Here is a 20,389-nt window from a genome sequence, read left to right as displayed (position 1 = left end):
CTCTAAAAATTGAATGTATGGCCTATTGGGATTAAAGATAAAGTAACTGAGAGGGGGGGCTAAATCAGTTACTAACAAAAATTAATCTATAGATCCCTTCATGAGAGCTCGGTAAGAACTATTTTTTCCAAATTTGCTTTGATGACCGAGTGAGCTCGGTAAGAACTGCTTCTTCCAAATTTCCTTTGATGACCAAGTGAGCTCAGTAATAACTATTTATGTCACATTTTCTTCTATTACCGAGTGAGCTCGGTAAGAAGTAAATTTCTTTGATTACCTTGAAAGATCGATAATCAACTATCTACTTGATAGACACTACAAACTATCTTTACTAACCTTTTGGGCTCGGTAGACATTGTTTATTGTCTTGCTAACCTTCTGAGCTTGATAGACACTATCCTTTGCCTTGCTGACCTTCTGAGCTCGGTAGACACTATCTGATGACTGATATGACATTTGTGTGACATCAAAGACAACACACAATTGAACAATTGTCTCCAACAATCTCCCTCTTTGGCATTGATGGAAACACAACATGTCATAGCAGAATGAAATGTGAAAAGAAGCCTTTTAATGACAAAATACAAAACTCCCTCTTTCATAATAATCTCTCCCTCTTATACAAACTATTATTATTTTGCAAATTTCAAAAAGATGTGATGGTATATTCTACCTCTTTGAAAACACATGCCAAAGATAACTCAAAACAAATGAATAGTATTGTACCTGATGTACTGATTCATATGCAATGTCTTCATTGGTTTGTTGCATCAACTGATAGATCTTCAATTCTATTCTTGTTGATGCATCACTAAAACTATATTTTAGTGAGTTTCAAATAGGGGAATGACCCCTAACTTACCTCTTAGATAGAAGAATGTGTTATTAGGTAAAGGCTTTATGCATATGTCAGCAATTTGTTTATTTGTATGCACATATTCCAATCTTATTTCCTTTTCTTGCACCAATTCTCTAACAAAGTGATACTTTATGGCAATATGTTTGGTTTTTGAATGCATTACTGGATTCTTGGAGATGTTAATTGCACTTGTGTTATCACAAAATATAACAACTAGTTCTTTGATTTCTTGCTTCATACCTTCCAATAATTTTTTAAACCACACAATGTTTGAGCAATTTACTGTTGTTGCAACATATTCAGACTCTATTGTGGATTGAGATGTACAATTCTGCTTTTTGCTTGTCCAAGAAACCAACCTTTTTCCAAGAAAGAAAGCTCCTCCACTTGTGCTCTTTCTGTCATTAATATTTCCTGCCCAATCTACATTAGTGAACACCTTTAAATCCAGTTCTCCTCCAAGTTTATACCATAATCCATAATATTTAGTTCCTTTTAAGTATCTCATGATCCTTTTGATTGCCATCATGTGATTTTCTTTTGGTTTTGTTGAGAATCTTGCTACAATTCCTACTACAAGGGCAATGTCTAGTCTTGTGTGCACTACATATTGCAACTTTCCAATCATAGATCTATACAATATCTGATCCACTTCCTTTGCTTCATCATCCTTGGTGAATTTTAATCCAGTACACATAGAAGTCCCAACTGGTTTGCAGTCTTCCATACCAAACTTTTTTATTATCTCCTTGATGTATTTAGATTGAGTGATGTAGATGTCATTCTTATTCTGTTGAATTTGAAGACCAATAAAGAATCTGATTTCACCAAACATTGACATTTCAAATTCCTTGTTCATTTGTTCTGAAAATTTTTTGCAAAGATCATCATTTCTTGTGAACAAAGTATCATCTACAAATATTTTTGCCAAAACAATCTTATTATCTGGTCCTTCCTTTATGTACAAACTATTGTTGTCATTAGTTCTTTGAAAACTAATCTGAATAAGATAGTTATGCAATCTTTCATACCATACTCTAAGGGCTTGTTTCAGACCATATAATGCTTTACGTAATTTGCAGACCATGTTCTTCTTGTCTAGATCAACAAAACCTTTAGGTTGTTCAATGTAAACCTCTTCATCCAATATGTCATTGAAAAATGCTGACTTGACATCCATTTGATAAACTTTGAATCCTTTGAATGCAACATACCTTCCAATCTTGCAATAGGAGAAAAAGTTTCTCCATATTCTACACCTTCTTCTTGAGAGTATCCTTTGCATACTAGTCTAGCTTTGTTCCTTGATACCTTACCATCTTCATTTAGTTTGTTTCTGAATACCCACTTTGTTCCAATCACATTTTTGTCTTTGGGTCTTGGTACAAGAGTCTATATCTTATTTTTCTCTATCTATTCTATCTCTTCATTCATAGCTTCAATCCAACTTTCACTGTCCAGTGCATCTTTGACATTTCTAGGTTCAAAATCAGCAAGTAAACAAGTTCCTTTCAACTTACTTCTTGTCATTGTTCCTTATAATTTATCACTAATGATCTGATCTGGTGCATGATGCTTTCTGACATACTTGGCTAACATGGGCTCATTTCCTTTTGAATTACTTGCATTGTTATCCTTATGTGTCTCAACTTTTGATTCTTATTCTAGTTACTCAAGCTCGATAGATGCTAACTCGATAGCTTCTGTTTACAACTCGAGCTCTTGCAGCTCGGTAGATGCTGACTCGGTTTGAAATTCTTGTGACTCAATTAATGAAGACTCTAGAGTTGAGGATTCTTGAGTAATAGGTATACTTGGCATTGTATCAGGTTCAATGTAAACAAATCTTCAGATTCCTTCTTGCTTTCTTCTTCTGTTCTTTCTACAAACTCATCAACTTTCACATGTACATTTTCTATAACTTTGTGAGTAGATAAGTTCAAACATCTATATGCTTTAATTATGCAAGAGTATCCCAAAAATATTCCTTCATCACTATTTACATCAAATTTACCTTTTCTAGATTCTTTCAAAATGTAACATTTTCTTCCAAATGCTTTTAGATAACTTACATTGGGTTTGTAGTCATACCACAACTCATAGGGTGTTTTGAATGAGTCCTTTTTCAGTTGTACTTGGTTAAAAGTATGAACTACAGTGCTGATAGCTTCCTTCTAGTATTTGATAGCAATGCATTTCTCAATCATTAAGGTTCTTGCACAATCCATGTTAGATCTTTTCCTTCTTTCTACTATTCCATTTTGTTCAGGAGTTCTAGGTGTTGAAACCTGTCTTTTGATTCCCCTTTCAATGCAAAAGTTATTGAACTCATGTGAAATGAATTCACTACCCCTGTCAGACCTTAAGAATTTCAGTCTTTTGCCTGTTTCCTTTTCTACTCTAGCCAAATACCATTTGAATTTTTCAAATGCTTCTAATTTCTCTCTAAGGTACATGACAGTCATCATTCTTGAATAATCATCAACAAATAGAATGAAGAATTTTTCACCACTATAACTTTTAATGCCAATAGGTCTACAAAAATCAATATGCACAATCTCTAGAACTTCTTTAATCTAATAGTTCTTGCTTTTAAAACTAGTCTTTCCCATTTTACCAATTTGACAATTCTTGCATAGACCAACCTCAAGTTTCTTTATGTTAGGAATACCTCTTACTTTCCTGAATTTACTAATTTTTATTAAGTTGTCAAAGTTTACAAGACACAAGCTCCTATGCCATAACCAACTTTCTTCAATTTTAGCAATGAAACATGAACATTCACCAAGTTCAAGATAAAATAAGTTACCTTTTGTTTGAGTTCATGATCCAATCAATTTTCCTTTGCCATCCAGTAATCTTTCTTTTCCATGCATAAATTCTACTTTGAATCCATTATTGAGTAGTTGTGCCACACTCAAAAAATTGTGCTTTAGTCCTTCTACCCAATATGCATTATCACATACAAGTTCCTTGGTTAGTGAGATTCTTCTTTTTTTTTCTTATACAACAAGGTTCGTTGTTACCAAATCTTACACTGCCACCATCATAGTCTTCAAAGTATTCAAATTTAGTTTTATCACTAGTCATGTAATGAGAACAACCACTATCTATGATCCATGTATCATTTCTGCTCATATGAGAAATGAGTGCCATTTCCTCATCATTATCAGACTCATCTTTCATAGCAATGTAGACAATTTCATCTTCTTCTTCATCATCAAAATCATTAGAATCTTTAGCCATAAAACATTTTTTCTTACCTTTATCCTTGAATCATTTGAAGTCTTTCTTACCATTTTACTTGTGACCTTTCTTCTCATCTTTGTTCTGCTTATTTGGGCACCTAGCAGCAATATGTCTAATTTCTTCACAAGAAAAGAAAATTAGAGGAACCTTACCTTTGTATTTCCCTTTACCTCTTGAATATTTTCTTGCTAGTAGAGCTTCAACCACTTCAAGATCACTATCTAAACTTTGATTTGATTCTTCATCACTATCTGATTGTGGATGTTTCATATTTTTCCCTTTGTCTTTGAGTGAAAGCTTGACTTCAAATGCTAATTCAAAGCTCTTGGCAGCTGGAACATAATTGTCATATTTGTCTAGCTCAAATGCAATCAATATTCCAACTATGGCCTCTAAATTTATTTTATGATTTGCCTCACATATCCTTTCTTGAATTGCAGAGACTCTGATTGCATAAATGGGAAGTAGAGTTCTAAGAACTTTACTTATAACTATCTCCTCACTGATATCTCCTCTAGATGCTTTGATTGCACTAACACATGCTTTAACTCTTTCAACATACTTTGTAACGTTTTCATCCTCTCTCATCCTCATTTGATCAAATTTTTCTGCTTTGGCTCTTCTCACATTATCATCTCCTCCAAAGATCTCTTTCAGCTTGTTTTACATTTCAAAGGTAGTTTTGCAATCCTTGATGTCATCAAATTCTTCATAACTCAAAGCAGATGTTATATCTATCATCATGTTATTGTGAGTCTTCTTTTTAGAAATATCATTGACAAATAATGTACCAGAAGGTTCTTCATATTTTTTATCAAGGTACTTTAGCCCTGTATCACCAATAGAAGCTAGATGAAGCCTCATCAATCCTTGCCATGCTGAGAAGTTGTCCCCGTTAAGTCTTGGAATTTCCCTTTTGTAAGACATCCTAATCTTTAGCTTAGATCCTTGAAATTTTTTCTTGTAAGCACCAAAAACTCCGATACCAATTGTTGGGATTAAAGATAAAGTAACTGAGAGGGGGGGGTGAATCAATTACTAACAAAAATTAATCTGCAAATCGCTTAGATGTCTTAAAGATTTAGTTACTGCTAATACTCAGTAAAAAAAATGTTGTAACTTGGTAAATTAAATTATTACTTATTTTCAAGCATTCATGCATGTAACTAAAAACAAAATGAACACAAGAGACACTAGATTTAAGGTGGAAACCCAATATGGGTAAAACTATCAAGTAACTAGTCACCAATTTTTCACTCTTCTGAAGTGAGCCCTGTTAGGAGCCAACCCTGTTAAAGGTTACAATACACACTATTGGGTGTGACCCTGTAAGAGGATTTAATCACCTTGTTAGGAGTGGCCTTTGCTAGAGGTCTTTAGAACAATTCAATTGAATTGTCACCTTGTTAGAGGGTTTACAAAATGGCTATTAAACCAACTCTATTAAGATATTTGAAATCACTGCTACAATGGTTAGAAAGCAACAATGAATTGACCTGAACAAGATGCAATTGAATTTGCTGGTTACAGGTCTCTGTTCAGCATCATTAGATCCTCCTTGATCAAATATGACTCTTCTACTCCTCAATGATCTCTGATCATCCTTCAAATTCACTTCCACAATAATCAGTCTTCATATCTCATTAATTCCACACTTTTTTATCTTCCACCATCTTAGAATTCACAACTTGACCTCTTACTTATACCATTTAGATTGTCAAGTCGGCTCATTCACATGTTAAATTTACCAATAAACCATACATCAGTTAGCTATAGATATTATTCTAAACAAATAAATGTTATTTCATAAAACAGTGAAATCCTTTACTAGTTGAGCCTGCACGTTAGATACTACTTCCATAAATTTCTTGAGTTAACCTTCTTGACTCGGTCAACATTGCAATATCCTTAAAGTCCTTTGGCTATCGAGTTTACTTGGTAAGAATTGAATCCTTTCATGAGAGCTCAGTAAGAACTGCTTCTTCCAAATTACCTTTGATGACCAAGTGAGCTCAGTAAGAATTGCTTCTTCCAAATTTCCTTTGATGATCGAGTGAGCTCAGTAATAACTGTTTCTGTCACGTTTTCTTCGATTACTGATTGAACTCGATAAGAAATAATTTTTTTTGATTACCTTGAAAGCTCAGTAATCAACTGTCTACTCGGTAGACACTGCAAACTATCTTTACTAACCTTTTGGGCTCAGTAGACATTGTTTATTGCCTTGCTAACCTTTTGAGCTCGGTAGACATTGTCCTTTGCCTTGCTGACCTTCTGAGCTCGGTAGACACTATCTGATGATTGATATGACATTTGTGTGACATCAAAGACAACACACAATTGAACAATTATATCCAACACCAAAGATTGAAAGTGGGTGACAGCCATGTAAGTGCTTCATTGTAGACCTGCTCAGCATCTTGTAAAGAAACATATAGTGTATGGACATGTTGGAACATATTCTTTAGAGTTTTAACTCTATGGCCTATCATACTCTTAAGGAAAGTTGTCCTTACCTCATCACCTTGATATGTTGGTGGAGCATCAATGCTCATTCTTCTAGGCTTTGTATCCTCTACCTCGAGCTCATCTGTCTATGTAGTTTTCTATGTTGTGATCTTAGTTGGTTGTTCCTGATCATCTTGTTCCCTACTCTGTTCTACAGTAGCAATGTTTTTTGCATTAGATAGTTGCTCTCTAAGAGATGCAACTTCAGCTTCTAACGTTTGAACCTTAGCCTCAAGCTCTTCAATTTTCTCATTGTAAACATGACTCTTCCTGATTTCATCCTCCTAGAGCTTCTTGACATCAATGTAGTTATATTCTCTACCATGGTAGGAGTCTTGCACATCTCTGGAAATGATAAATTGGGCTCCATAAACCATGTTAGTTCCATTTATGCCAACTACATTGTGAACACCATATACTATTTTCACAAAATAATTCTTGAATTTTCCAGAGGCATCTTCTTGTCTATCTTCTTAGGGTAATCACCCATTTTCTTAAGGTCCATTAGAATGTGTTGTAGCATAGACTTCCCTGTGTAATCTTTTGTGTTTCTTTCAAATTTCTCTTGTAGGTCAACTAGGTCTACTAGTTTGCTCATAGCACCGTCTAATCCAATTGCTTCAATAAAAGAGGCACTATATAGTGTGCATCAAATTGTTCCATCCTACCAATGGAATGATTTAGTGGTTGGGTTGTATGATTTGATTAAGGCCTTTACCAAATCAACATCCACAAATACTTTTGGAAAGATTAATTTTGCCAGATTCTTCTTCCATGGATTGCAAATAGGGATCTTCTCTACTCTGTTGCAATAGAAGTATCTAAGTAACTCATAACCAATGACTCCAAGGCATGTAGCATCTCTACAAGATATTTAATGGTCTCTAAAATCATGGTTATTTACAAAGATAGCATTTGAGGATTCCAGGAACAATTTGATCCATTCTTCAACAAAATTATTAGGTTTCTTCTACTTGGTTTTCCTTCCCTTAGAAGTTGATGTTTTTATAACTTCCATGTCTGTGGCCTGGATTTCTTCACCTCTTTGTCACACATCTTGAAAGTATACTAGAAGATTGGATAACTCTACAACTAGCTCTAAAAATATATATCTATTCATGCTAAAAACTCTACAATTGTTGGGAACCTCTTCTTTCTACAAATAGTAATGAATCATTGAATTGTGGAATGGTTTTATGCAGAGCATACTTTCATCAAGCTTCTCTATGCATTGATATTATGAATTCTCAATCTTTAAATTTAGTGTTGGCTATCATCACAGATGGAATGTCCACATAATTATCTAGCTCAAGAACTTTTGTGCTTTACTCAAATTTGATTTGCCAGGTTTTTTATCATTATTCCAACTTAGAAAAGAAAAAAGTGTTTTTTCATGTCGAACTAGGGTTTTTTGATCTTACAAAACACTATGAAAAGAAGCCCATCATATCATCATGGGAAGGGAACTTTTTTTTACAATCTTATGATCCTTTGAAATCAAAACCCTTGTCACATTATTGTGAACCTTGAAGATGACCTTTGCGATCTCTCAATATACCAGCTATCATGCCTTCGAAACTTATCCTTAAGTTTCTTACAATCTTCCAAGACAACACTTATCTTAAGATCGAAACACTGGAAATAGTGAATAATTTCAAGAGCTACAAAGTTATACTGAGCGATTAATAAATCCTTTCATAGCTTCTTATCTTTCTTTCCATAGCCTCAAGATCTTACGATCACGGTTTACTAGACCATTTCATAACTTTGACGATTACCTTTCAAACCCTTGTGATGTTACAAGCATAGCCTTGGCATAACATCATGTCTCCATTTTTTGTTCCTTGTGACCTCTCGATCACATTCAGCAAACTAACTTCGTAGCATCAAAGGTTTCCTTTAACTATTATCATTGACCAATGACCATACACTGGCAGTTTACTTTTCTTCATCATAGCCTCGGAAGCTTCAATTTTCACCTTCACAATCTCATGATCAACATTCCTTCATAGCTTTGTAAAGCCTTGGACTTTCCCTAGAGATCTTACAATCTACTGCCCATCGTAGCATCGGAGGATATAATGTGCCACATTTCTCAAAACATTATGCAAATGTGCCTAGCCCCACCTTGCTTCACCAATTTATCTTATGATCACTTCTCTATCATGCCATGAGCAACCTCAAAATCTACTTCCATGATCCTAAAATCATGGTCGTTTGTATCTTTGGAGGTCACCTTGAAAACCTTTACAATGTCTCAATCTCCTCTTTTTTGTAAGATCAAAACTCTCCAAAACACTTTGTACTTTTTATGTCCTTACAATCTTTATCACCACTTTATCATATGGTTGAGAGCCTCCATTTTTGCTTTTACAATCCCATGATCACCTATTTTTCGTAATGTCATTCACTTTTATTTCAAACCCTAGTCAAATACTTAAGATGACATGACACAAAGGGAGTTGTAAGATCAGAGACTTTATTTTGAACACTTGCAATGCTACGACCATACAATATATCTTAAGATTGGGAGACTCAACACTTTACCCCGATGATTCTTCGCTAACACTTGTATCATAACATCTAAATATAGAAAACTTAAGATCATGACTAGACCCCTAACCTTGATCATAATATCATACCGCATGATTTGAATGACATACAATCCCTCACTTCAAAGAAAACCTAGGATAAAGGTGAAAGATTATGGATTTTAATAAATTGTTTTCATGATAGGGTAAACATACAACTTTCGATTATCAAATTATTCCACTAGGGAAAGATTTTCAACATTGGGTTAGGGAAAAATAACCAGGTTAGGGTTTCTTATGGAAACTAAAAACAAATAAAGCACAAACCCTAATAATGCAATAGAGTTCAAAATATTTTCACAATAGATCTTTCAAATTTTTGGCATGGTGAAAATAGGGGCTATCACCTTCATATCCTCCAACCCTCAAGTGAATTTTTGAAACTAAATAAAGAAACTACCAAAAATGTTCACCAGGTGAGCAACTTCCTCTGGTAGCCACTTCCTTTCTATCCCTTGGAGTTTGAATACTAGTTTGGCCAAAAAGGTATCTTGAACTCTCTTAAAACCTTCCCAATTTTTATCCTTTTGTAACAAGGGGTAGTATTCATAAACAGACATGTCATGGTTCCACACCTAGTGAAGTAGGCCTTTCCATTCTTTTCCATGAGCCATAATGTAACATAGATATGATAAAATATAAAACCTAGAGGTTGTAGATACTTGAGAAAGCTCCTCTTGCAATCTTGTTGCTATAATGTCATCCCAATCAATAAACTTATCCTTTCCTAACATAGTTTGGATGAAAAAATACATCTAGTTTTTCTAATGGATGAAAAAGTACATCATGTGCTATCTAGTCAAAGGACGTGGAAGATGGGAACTACCTTTTTTAGGCTTGAGTAACCAACCCTTGGCAACTACATTGCTGTATTTTTTGGCATTAGTAGTGAATGGGGCATAGGAAGATTTGATGGTCCAATCTTCATAAACCTCACATGGGGGAATCATCAATGCACCCATAATAGCAACTCTGCTCACATATACCAAGACTTCACCACTGTATTTGTGGATACACCTTTCAATAGTAGCATACCTATCACAGCATGCTAGAACCAGTTCTAGGTAGGGGATAGCATCAGGAAACCCAAAGGATTGAAACAACCCACTACTCGAGACCTTTTAGATATTGGCCCAGGTTTTGCATTGGAGAATCTAGCAACTAACTTCCCAATGTTCTCATTAGCTAGGAATGTATGTTCAATCTCGGGTAGAAAACTAATTATGGTAGATGGTTTGTCTTTCTCAGGTAATTTAGTGTGCAAGGTAGCCATGAAGGGTTTGAAACTATTTGGCATCAAGTAGAGACAAAACCAAAAGAAACAACACCCAATAAAAAGAAAATGGAGGACTCACCATGTTGATTGTATAAGAATTTTTGATAATGTGGCTTGCTGCTATCTCTCTGTATCTGTAGAAAAATAGAATTTTTTCCTTAAACAACTAAGAAAAAATTGAAAGAAAATATTATTGTAAGACATACAACCTAGAGGGATAAGCATGCGGGTGCAAAGAACATAATTGAAAAGATAGTTTACTTTTTCATCATTATGCAGATGCAAGGAACATAATTGAAAAGATAGTTTACTTTTGTATAAGAATTGTTGATAATGTGGCTTGATGCTATCTCCCTATATCTCTAGAAAAATAGAATTTTTTCCTTAAACAACTAAGGAAAATTCAAAAGAAAATATTATTTTAAGACATAAAACCTAGAGGGATAAGCATGCGGATGCAAAGAACATAATTGAAAAGATAGTTTACTTTTTCATCATTAATCATTCATTCAATTTCCCACATACTAAAGCATATTTTTTCATCATTGCTATAAATTTCCAATAAATGTGTATCTTTCCCGCGAGCCTCAGAAAGAAAAGAAAAATCCTCTATACTACCACTTTCTTGGACATGTGTCTCCACCACCAAGAACCTCTTGGCCTATGAACTATGAACAATTGAACTACTTAGTAATAATTCAATGTTCAAGTTTGTGGCCTTAAAATGTTGGAACTGGTGCTCATAACAAGATAGAACTCTACCAAGTGAACTATTGAACTTTAACATAAAGTGTTTAAAGTTCAACTTCAATAATGAGCAACAATGTTTGATGATTGACAATTTAACTTAAGTCTAGACTGAACTAACACTTTGTACCCATGAACCAATCAACTATGAACTTCTAAACATATTGTCTTCAAAGTTCATGTTCAATCTAAGGTTCATGCTCATGATGAAATGTTTTAAAAGGAAGGGGTCTGAAGACTATAAACTAATGAACAACTTGACTTCTAGGTTCACATTAGAGACTTGTTCACAAAAATAAGATTTTATTTTGACATGTGACAAAAATATGTGGCGTGGCTAATATGTGGGTAACAGTTGGCTCTGATTGGGGATTTAGAGTGTAAAAGACTCAAAAGGAATTCAGACATCTCTAGTTTCACACTAAGACTAACGACTAGACTAAACTAAGCTACAATAAAAAGGAAGGGAAGGACTAAGCTAAGACACAACAAAAATGTTATATATAGATGGTACGACTAAAGCTTACAAAGCTTTAGATCCTACCCATTATATGACAAGGGCATTCCAGTTCCATCCAAATACCTTAGTTTGAAAGAATTAGCATTAGCACCTTGTTGATTTCAAAAGGACCTTTCCAGAGTGATTCAAACTTACCATGTAACTCTTTAGGTTCTTTTCTTTTATCACATAACAACACTCTATCATCCTCTATGAATTTTTGTGGTTTCATTTTACGATAAAAGATATTTTTAACCTACACTTAATGGGAAGTTATATGGTTGATCGCTTTTCTCTATCTTCTTCGATCTTCATGAGATAACAAATTTTCTTTTCCAAAGCATCATGGAATACTTTGTCTTCAATGACCTTTTGAAGTTTTATAACTACTACTTCAAGAGGGAGAGATAACTAAGCCTCAAACCCATACACTAGTTTAAAAGGAGTCATACCTATCAATCTTTTAGGGGTTGTTTGGTCTGCCCATGGTGCTTCATAGAGCTTCTTGTGCCAGTCCTTAGCATTTTTGTTCGCCAAATTTTTTCCTAATAGAGACTAGGTTCTTATTTGAGGACTCAACCTATCTGTTTCCTTGTGGAAATTAATTAGAAGATGGATCTTGTTGTCATAATAGAAAAGTTACAATTCTCTTGAAGAAAATTTATGAGCATTGTTTGTCACCAACTTTTCTAGGGACTCCAAACCTAATCAAGATACTTTCGATCCAACACTTCCTCACCACCTCTGAAGTAGTCTTTTTGATAGTCATCATATGAGTATGCCCTATTAGGATTAACCTCAGACAGAAATAATAGTTACATGCAAATATAACCAATACCATAAAATAGTAGATCGCACATTAGAGAACACAAGACACCAAGATTTAATGTGGTTCAACCAATCCCTAGGCTATGTCCACCAACAGCAAGTCCAATATTATTATTATCCAATGATTACAACCTAATTACAATCTGTAATCCCTTACAGCTCGATACCATCACAAGAACTAATTTTCACATCACACATTATGAAAAATTCCTAACCCTAAGCCTTTTTATACAAGCTTTTTGTTGCTTACAAAATTAGGGCTAGAATAATATAAAAATAGTAGCCAATGCCTTTACAATATAAGGTCATTTTGGCTTTAGGGGTACTACCACCAAGAACCCCAATAGGGGTGTTACCCCTCGACCCCACCCTATACTACAATAGGGAGCACACCTAGAGTGTTGCCCTAAGACCCTACAGGGGCATTGCCCCTTGATCCCATCTTGGGGGCATTGCTCCCCAAAACTCCATAGAAATAGTATGGGGATAAAACCATACTGAATAAACCTCCAAGTCCAATAGGGCTCCACATCACAACAAACTCCCACTTAGAGATTGATCAGAATCCACAATAATAACCTCTCAGGTTGGAGATTGATCATAGCACTGCTAAACTTGTGTTGCCCACTAGAATATCAAACCACCATGGACTTTGTTGTTCTTTTATTTTGTTTAGTCTAGAAGGCCAACCAAAGTTGAAGAGGAATTTAGCTTCTCCCTTGTCACTACCATTGTAAACATATCTATTGGATTTTCATCTATATGTATCTTGTCCATCATCCAAATCTGACCGAATAAAATGGTACCATAACTGTATGTGTTTTGTCTTTGAATGCAGAGCTAAATTCTTTGTAAGATGAATGGCACTTTGGCTGTCTATGAAAAAATAGTTATCCCTTTGTGGATGTCCCAACTCTTCCATGTGGAACTAAAGCCATATCATCTCCTTGGCTATCTCTGGTAGCAGCAAGATACTCTGTCTCTATAGTGAATAAAGCATTAACCTTTTGTAACCTAGAAACCCAACTCACTATTACCCCACTAATAGTAAATACATAACCTGTAACACTTTGCCTAGTATCAATATCTCCTACCAAATTTGAGTCAACATAGCCCTGTAAAACAGTAATAGAGCCCCCAAAGTGTAAACATGTACTAGATGTTCCTCTCAAATATATGAGAATCAATTTAACTGCATTCCAATGATCAAGCCCTGTATGACTTAAATATACCTGCTGACAACTTCCACTACATGTGCAATATTTGGCCTTGTACATACCATAGCATACATCAAACTTCCTACAACTAAAGCATAAGGTACCTTAGACATCTTGTCCTCCTCTTCTTGTGTCTTTGGACACATCTCTTTAGTCAACTTCAAATGACCAAGTAAAGGTGTGCTAACAACTTTAGCATTCTCCATAGAGACATGTTGCAACACCTTCACAAAATAATCAACTAGAGATAATGTCAATTTCATGTTCTTCCTATCTCTACAAATCTTCTTACTAAGGATTTTTTTTGTTGCCCCCAAATCTTTCATAGAAAATGCATGTGCTAATTGACATTTCAGCCCCTTAATGTGATCCATGTTAGACCCAGCTACAAGCATATTATCAACATATAAACATAAAATAATGTAGTTTTCATCATCCAACCTATTAAAATAAACACAATAATCTGAATGACACCTACTATACCCATGTGCATGCTTAAACCTATCAAATTTCAAATACCATTGCCAACATGCTTTCTTCAAGCCATTTATATATACATATATACATATATGTACATATATATATGTATACATATATATATATGTATACATATATATATGTATACATATATATATGTATACATATATATGTACATATATGTATATGTATATATATGTACATATATATGTATATATCTATATATATGTATATATATATGTGTATATATATATATATATGTGTGTGTGTGTGTATGTATATATATATATATGTATATATATATATATGTATATATATATATGTATGTATGTATATATATATGTATATATATATGTATGTATATATATCTTCAACCAAATCACCATGAAGGAATTTTTTTTAACATCAAGCTACTCCAAATGCAAATCTTCGGTAGCCACAATACTTAAAATAGTACACATAGAAGTCATTTTAACAACAGGAGAGAATATCTCATCAACATCAATGCTTTTTTCTGTGCAAATCCTTTTACAACTAACCTGGCTTTAAATATTTTCTTACCTCTATCCTCTTCTTTTAACCTGTAAACCCATTTATTCTATAAAGCATTTTTACCCGGAGGCAACTTGCATAAATCCCATGTCTTATTTTTCAACAAAGATTTCATTTCTTCTTTCATTGCAGACTCCCTCAGAATCTTTGTATCCACCTGCACAGCTTCATCATAACATTCAGACAGCATCAGTAAGTAAAATAGAATACAAGGAAAAAATATTTCTAGAGGTCTACTTATCCTTATTGATTGTCTAACATTCACAGGAGTGTGTGGTATTTTTTGTTGTGGTTGTTGTAGATCATGAGCAATTTCTGAAACATTAGCTTTTGGAGTATCATCCAGCACTACATAATCATCTTCTTTCTTCTTATGTTTCTACAACAGATCTTTGTACAACACTTTCTCATCAAATATGACATCCTTGCTTCTTACAATTTTATGATTTTTAAAATCTCAAAGCCTATAACCAAATTCATTAATGCCATATCCAAAAAATACACATTTCTTTGACTTAGCTTCCAACGTGGTTCTATTTTTAGAATTTATACGATCAAATGCTTCACAACTGAAGGTCTTGAGAAAAGAATAATTCACCTTCTTACTAGTCCATGCTTCCTTTGGAATACCACAACCCAAAGGAGTAGAGGGACCTCTATTAATCAAATATACAGCAGTATTGACAACCTCCGCCCACATGTTTAAGGGCAACCCCATGCTTCTTGCAGGCTCCATTATTGTCATGTTCATGCATTCAACCACTCCATTTTCCTGTGGAGTCATTGGAGCAGTTTTTTGTCTACGAATACCATTAGTGGAGCAATAATCTTCAAATTCATGACTACAATACTCACCACCATTATTAGATTTGAGATATTTTAATTTATTACTAGTCTCATTTTCAACCAAGCATTTACATTTCTTAAAAGTTTGAAATACATTAAATTTTTGTTTAAGGAAATAAACTCATACTTTTCTATTTGCATCATCAATAAATGTAACATAATAATGAGAGCCACCAAGGGAGGATACCTAAGCCAGTCCCTATACATCTCTTTGCACAAGCTCTAATTTCTCACTTTTCTTTTCCTTCCTAGTCTTCACAAAAATCACTCCCTCTTTTTTTTCATACACACAACATTCACAAAAATCCATATTAACACATTTTAGAACTAGTAAAACTTTCTTTGAATGAAGTACTTTCATACCTTTCTCACTCATGTTTCCAAGTTTGTTGTGCCACAACATTATATCAGAATCTATAGCAGCGATTTATTCTCCCTGCTCAACTACAGCAACTTGTTGGAAATATAGATGAAGTAACTGAGAGGGGGGGGTGAATTAGTTACCACAAAAAAAAATCTTGATCCCTTAAATTTCTTAAATAACTCGTTACTTCTGTCACTCGATAAACACATCACAAAAATGCTTGTAACTCGGTAGATTAACTTGTTACTGCTCTTTAAGCATTCATAATTATTAGCATGCATGCAAAAGTAAATAACATGATCACAAAAGACACCAGATTTAATGTGGAAACCCAATATGGAAAAAACCACCAAGTAACTAGCTACCAATTTTCACTCTTCTGAAGTGAACCCTATTAGGAGCCAACCCTATTAAAGGTTACAATACACACTATTAGGTGTGACCCTATTAGAGGATTCAATCACCCTGTTAGGAGTGGCCTTGCTAGAGGTCTTTTGAAAAATTCAACTAAATTGTCACCTTGTTAGAGGATTTACAAAATGGTTGTCAAACCAACTCTGTTAAGAGATTTTGAAATCACTGCTACAATGATTATAAAGTAACAATGAATTGACCTGAATATAATGCAACTAAATTTGTTGATTACATATCTCTATTTTACACTATTAGATCCTTCTCGATCAAATATAGGTTTGTTGCTCCTCAATGATCTTTGATCATCCTTCAAAATTCTCCCTCACAATAATCAGTCCTCCTTCACATTCGCATTACATCAAATCCATTACACACACTTAGAAATTTCAACTTGACCTCTTATATATACCATTCAGATTATCAAGTTTGCTCATTCACAAGTTATATTTTACCAATAAACCATACATCAGTCGGATAAATATTACATTAAACAAATAAACTTTACTCCTCAAAATAATGAAATCTTTCATTGGCCAACCCTACTCGATAAGCACTGCTTCCAGAAATAATTTCCCGAGTTAACCATCTCAACTCGATTAACACTACAAAATCTACAAAATATTTTTGCCACCAAGTGAACTCGGTAAGAACTAAATTTCCTTTGCTAACCATGAGAGCTCAGTAAGAACTGTTTCTACCATATTTCCCTTTGATGACCGAGTGAGCTAAGTAACAACTGTTTGCACAAGGTAAAGCATAAGAATGCTCGGTAGATTTTGTAAACCTTCTTTGCTAACCTTTTGAGCTTGGTAGACTCTGTCTTTTTCCTTGCTAACCAACTAAGCTCGGTAGACTCTGTCTGATGACTGATATGACATTTGTGTAACATCAAAGACAACACACAATTGAACAATTGTATCCAACAATCTTCCTCTTTGGCATTGATGGCAACACAACATGTCATAGCAGAATGAAATTTGAAAACAAGTCTTTTTTGAAAGAATGTTTCTCCCTCTTATGCAAAACTCCTCAAATACAGTAATCTCCCTCTTACATAAACTCTCTTTTTCTTGCAAATTTTAAAAAGGTATGATAGTAAACTCTCCCTCTTTGACAACACATGCCAAAGACAACATAAATCAAATGAATAGTAATGTACCTTATGTACTAATTCATATGTAATATCTTCATTATTTTGCTGCATCAACTAATATATATTCAATTCTATTTCTATTGATGCATCACTAAAATTGTATTTTAGTGAGCTTCAGATAGGGGAATGACCCCTAACTTACTTCTTAGATACAAGAATGCATCCTTAGGTAAAGTCTTTGTGAATATGTTAAAAATTTGTTCCTTTGTATGGACATATTCCAATCTTATTTCCTTATCCTACACCAATTCTCTAACAAAGTGATACTTTATTGCAATGTGCTTGGTTTTTGAATGCATCACTAGATTCTTGGATATGTTGATTGCACTTGTATTATCACAAAACATAACAACAGGTTCTTTAATTTCTTACTTCATACCTTCCAATAATTTTTTGAACCACACAATGTTTGAGCAATTTACTATTGCTACAACATGTTCAGCCTCTGTTGTGGACTGAGATGTACAGTTCTACTTTTTACTTGTCCAAGAAACTGACCTCTTTCCAAGAAAGAAAGCTCCTCCACTTGTACTCTTTTTGTCATCAACATTCCATGCCCAATCTACATCAATGAACACTTTTAAATCTAGATTTCCTCCAAGTTTATACCATAATCCATAATCTTCAGTTCCTTTCAAATATCTCATGATCCTTTTGATTTCCATCATGTGATTTTCTTTTGATTTTGTCGAGAATCTTGCTACAATTCCTACTGAAAGGGGAATGTTTAGTCTTGTATGCACTACATATTGCAACTTTCCAATCATAGATCTATACAATGTCTAATCCACTTCCTTTGATTCATCATCCTTGGTAAATTTTAATCCAATATACATAGGAGTCCCAACTAGTTTGTAGTCTTTCATACCAAAAAATTTCAGTATCTCCTTGATGTATTTAGATTGAGTGATGTAGATGTCATTCTTACTCTGATGAATCTGAAGATCAACAAAGAATTTGATCTCACCAAACATTGACATTTCAAATTCATTGTTCATTTGTTCTAAAATTTCTTTACAAAGATCATCATTTCTTGTGAACAAAGTATCATCTACAAATATTTATGCCAAAACAATCTTATTCTCTGGTCCTTCCTTGATGTACAAACTACTGTTATCATTAGTTCTTTGAAAACCAATCTAAATAAGATAGTTATGCAATCTTTTATACTATGCTCTAGGGGTTTGTTTTAGACCATACAATGCTTTATGCAATTTTCAGACCATGTCCTTCTTCTCTGGATCAACAAAATCTTTAGTTTGTTCAATGTAAACCTCTTCATCTAGTATACCATTGAGAAATGCTGACTTGACATCTATCTGATAAACTTTTGTATGCAACATATACAAGCAAGGTTCTAACACCTTCCAATCTTGCAACAGGAGCAAAAGTCTCTCCATAGTCTATACCTTCTTCTTGAGAGTATCCTTTGCATACTAGTCTAGCTTTGTTCCCTGACACCTTACCATCTTCATTTAACATGTTTCTAAATACCCACTTAGTTCTAATCACATTTTTGTCTTTAGGCCTAGGTACAAGAGTCCATGTTTTATTTTTCTCTATCTGTTTTATCTCTTCATTCATAGCTTCAATCCAACTTTCATTTTCTAATGCTTCTTTGACATATCTAGGTTCAAAATCAGCAATAAACAAGTGTCTTTCAACTTACTTCTTGTCATTGTTCCTTCAGATTTGTTTTCAATGATATGATCTGGTACATGATGCTTTCTGACATATTTGGCTAGCACAAGATCCTTGCCTTTTGAATGACTTCCATTGTTATCCTTTTATGTTTCAAATTCTGGTTCTGGTTGCTTGGGCTCAATAGCTATTGATTTGGTAGCATCTATTTGCAACTCGGGTCTTTGCAGCTCTATAGGCATTAGCCCGGTTTGAACTTCCTACAACTCGGCTACAAAAGATTCTAGAGTAGAAGATTTTTGATTGACAGGTGTGCCTGGCACTATATCAGGTTCAATGAAAAAAAATCTCCTATAGTCTTCAAGTTCCCTTTTGCTTTCTTCTTTAGTTCTTTCTATAAACTCATCAACTTTTACATATGCACTTTCTATGAATTTATGAGTAGACAAATTCAAATATCTATATGCTTTACTTTTGCAAGAATATCTCAAAAATATTCTTTCATCACCCTTTACATCAAATTTACCATTTCTAGATTCTTTCAAAATGTAACAGTTCCTTCCAAATACTTTTAGGTAACTTACATTGGGTTTGTAGCCATACCATAACTCATAGGGGGTTTTGAATGAGTCCTTATTTAGCTATACTTGGCTCAAGGTATGAACTACAGTGTTGATAGCTTCCCTCTAGTATTTGATAGCAATGCTCTTTTCAATCATTAAGGTTCTTGCATAGTCCATGATAGATCTATTCTTTCTTTTTGCTATTCCATTTTGTTCAAGAGTTCCAAGTGTTGAAACCTGTCTTTTGATTCCCCTTTCAATGAAAAATTTATTGAACTCATGTGAAATGAATTCACCACCTCTATCTGACCTCAAACATTTTAGTCTTTTGTCTGTTTCCTTTTCTACTCTGGCTAAATACCATTTGAACTTTTCAAATGCTTCTAATTTCTCTCTTAGGTACATGATAGTCATCATTCTTGAGTAATCATCAACAAAAAGAATGAAGAAATTTTCACCAGTATAAATTTCAATGCCAATAGGTCCACACAAATCAGTATGCATAATTTTTAAAATTTTGTCAGACTGATAGTTCTTGCATTTAAAACTAGTCTTTCCCATCTTGCCAATTTGACAATTCTTGCATAGACCAACCTCAGGTTTTT

This window comes from Cupressus sempervirens, chromosome 5 (genome assembly GCF_028749045.1).
Source record: "Cupressus sempervirens isolate cs-2001-9-10 chromosome 5, ASM2874904v1, whole genome shotgun sequence".
Classification (NCBI taxonomy): domain Eukaryota; kingdom Viridiplantae; phylum Streptophyta; class Pinopsida; order Cupressales; family Cupressaceae; genus Cupressus; species Cupressus sempervirens.
This window is presented reverse-complemented; position numbering follows the sequence as displayed.